The sequence below is a fragment of the Triticum aestivum genome, chromosome 6A, assembly GCF_018294505.1.
Source record: "Triticum aestivum cultivar Chinese Spring chromosome 6A, IWGSC CS RefSeq v2.1, whole genome shotgun sequence".
In the NCBI taxonomy this organism is placed as follows: Eukaryota; Viridiplantae; Streptophyta; class Magnoliopsida; order Poales; family Poaceae; genus Triticum; species Triticum aestivum.
Window position 1 is genome coordinate 616,205,657 of NC_057809.1, and position 3,229 is coordinate 616,208,885.

At 41.7% G+C, this 3,229-nt stretch overlaps 1 pseudogene; it reads left to right on the forward strand.

Moving 5' to 3' along the window:
- Nucleotides 1-225: 225 nt before the first annotated feature.
- On the forward strand, nucleotides 226-3,229 carry LOC123129841 (disease resistance protein Pik-2-like; annotated as a pseudogene).

A 3,229-nucleotide genomic window follows, 5' to 3' on the forward strand; every position in this document is an offset into this window, starting at 1 on the left:
GGTATCCTCGATCCAAAGAAAAATACTTAAAACATGGGTACACTATTGCAACACATAGACCAATTAAGAACCTTTAACTGCCGTTTGCAGAGAAACAAGAGTTCTTTTTTTCTTCTGTAAAAAGAAACAAAGTCCTTAATTTTCTGTGAATGTTGTTAGTATTTCTGTTTTAACAACTATTTCTAATTATTTTTTTGCACATACACAAACTTTCTAACTCCAAGCATGCATACGTCGAATAAAACCAGGTATCTCATTGTGATGGATGATGTATGGAGCCTACCAGCCTGGGAAGCTATCTGGAACATATTTCCAAAGAGTAATTGCGGCAGCAGAATCACTGTGACAACTCGGATAAAGGAAGTGGCTGTGGCAGCTAGTGCCGACTTTGTCCATCACATGGAGCCCCTAGAAAGAGAAGCATCTGAGAAACTATTTGTCAAAAGAGTGTTTAGCTCCACAAAGCTGGGTGATTGCCCCACAGAACTTAAAGAAACCATGGATATAATTTTGAAAAAATGTGGTGGGTTGCCGTTGGCCATCGTTAGCATCGCCAGCCTTCTGCCAAGCTCTACGTCAGCTGAGAGCATAGATATGTGGAAACAAGTTTCTAGATCAATTGGTTCTGATATGGAAAGCAACCGTACCCTCGAGGGGATGAGGCAGTTGATTACACTCAGCTATGACTACCTACCTCATTATCTGAAGGCTTGCATGATGTATGTGAGCATTTTCCCGGAGGATTATATGATTGCCAAGGATAGACTGCTATACAGATGGATTGCTGAGAGTAAATGGCACTGGTGGTCTGAGAACTTGCGTTGCGGGTGCACTTAAGTCACGGTACTTGTAAACTGGAAAAACCCGTCATAGAACTTGCATTGCGGGTGCAGATAGGTCACATATGCCATCTAAACCGGCCAGCTGTCCTATTTTCGAGAAAAAACCCGTCATAGAACTTGCGTTGCGGGTGCAAATAGGTCACATTTCAAAATTTTTGTTCCCGGACATTTTTTCAAAGTCACGAATCACAAATATTTTTAATAAATATTTTTTAATTTATCGTCCGAGAACAATTTTTTTAAAGTCATGAATCACAAACATTTTTTTAAATGTTCACCACTTAAAACAAATGTTCGCAAATCACAAATATTTTTCAAATTTATCATTTGCAAACATTTTTTAAAGTCGTGAACAAATTTTTTTTTAAAGTCACGAATCATAAATATTTTTGAATTTGTCATTCGCGAAATTTTTTTAGAGTCGTGAATCACAATTTTTTATTGTTCACAGCTTTAAAAAATGTTCATGAATCAAAATATTTTTCAAATTTATCGTTCTCGACCTTTTTTTAATGCCGTGAATAAATACTTTTCAAATTAATCATTCCTGAACATTTTTAAATTTATCATTCAAAAACATTTTCAAATTTTTCGTTCCTGGACATTTTTTTAAAGTCACTAATCACAAATATTTTTAATTTATCATTCGCGAACATTTTTTTAAAGTTGCGGATCACAAATATATTTTTTGAACCGTCCGCGAACATTTTTTAAAGTCGTGAACAAATAGTTTTCAAATTTATCGTTCACGAACATTTTTTTAAAGTCACGAATCACATATATTTTTAAAGTCGTGAACAAATTTATCGCGCTTGACCGTTAGAAGGAGAAAACCGGGCAGCTAGCCGGTTCAGATGACCTGTGTGACCTATCTGCACCCCTAATGCAAGTTCTATGACGGGTTTTTCCGGTTTGCAAGTACGGTGACTTAAGTGCACCCGTAGCGCAAGTTCTCGGACCGCCGGTGCCATTTACTCGATTGCTGAAGGTCTGGTCACTGAGAAACGTGGCTTGACTTTGTTGGAGGTTGCAGAAGAATACTTCAACGAGTTGATAAGTAGGAATATGATTCAACTAGACAAGTTTGTGTACCAGTTAAAAGATTCTAGAGAAGTGGAGGTACAGGGGTGCCGGGTGCACGACATGATCCTTGAGGTCATGGTGTCCAAATCCCATGAGTCTAACTTTGTTAGCTTGGTAGGGTGTGAATTTGAAGGGAAGACAGATGGACATGGCAAGGTCCGCCGCCTCTCCATCCATGATAACGACCATGACGAGCATCATCATTCAAGGCATGGTGTTGAAGCGATGAAGCTACAGCATGTCCGGTCATTGACCACATTTCAACGTGTTGGCCTTGCCAAGCTGCTGGATCGCCTAGGTGAGTTCAAATTGCTGAGGGTACTTGACCTGGAAGATTGCACATCCATGAGAAACAAACACATGAGAGATGTCTGCCGTCTGTATCTTCTCAGGTTCTTGAGCTTGAGGGGTACAGGAGTCAAAATAATGCCTCGCAAAGTTGGCAATCTAGAGCACTTGGAGACTCTTGATGTACAACACTCTCATCAAGAAGTTACCACGGACTGTGATAAAGTTAAGCAAACTAGAGCGCCTATGGGCCAATAGTTGGAATCTGCCTCGAGGGATCTCGAAGATGAAAGCATTGCGCGAGGAGGACACAGGAGTCCTTGATGTTCCATCGGTTGCTCAAGAGATTGGTAAGCTGACGCAGTTGCAGTTGCTCAGTATTATAATCCATGCGGAAGTCAGTGATGGGTGTTTGACAAACCTTGCCTCCTCCCTGAGCAAGACAAGCAGTCTCCTATTGCTAAATCTGAAATTCGAGGGGAGTGTGAGCCGTTTGAAGTTTCTCGATGCCGTCTCCACGCCGCCGCCATTTCTCCAATGCCTTGGTGTGTTTGGCCGAGACATTAGCCAATTGCCCGACTGGATCTCATCACTCACACACCTCACAAGGATTGAAGTGGGAAAGACAAAAGAACTTGATGGGGACAAGTTACTTGATGTCTTGTGTAAGGTGCCCAAACTGGCGAATGTCCGTCTAAAAGACATTGAGTGCAAAGACGGAGGAGAACTGGTTGCACGCCCCGAACACAAGTTCCTGGTGCTGAGGATCCTGAAGGTGATCGGATGTTCGAGCAAGCTCACTTTCGAGAAAAGATCAATGCCAATGCTGGAGACGCTCGTGTTACTTTTTTTTTGACAAGAAGATGAGCATTGTTGGCCTCGAGAACTTGGACAACCTTAAAGAGGCCAGGCTCAGTGGTATTAAAGACCACCCGGAAATGGAACATGCTGTGAAGCAGCTCAAGACTCACCCCAACTCCAATCAGATCAAAGTTGTAGTGGAGCGGTGGCTCTGA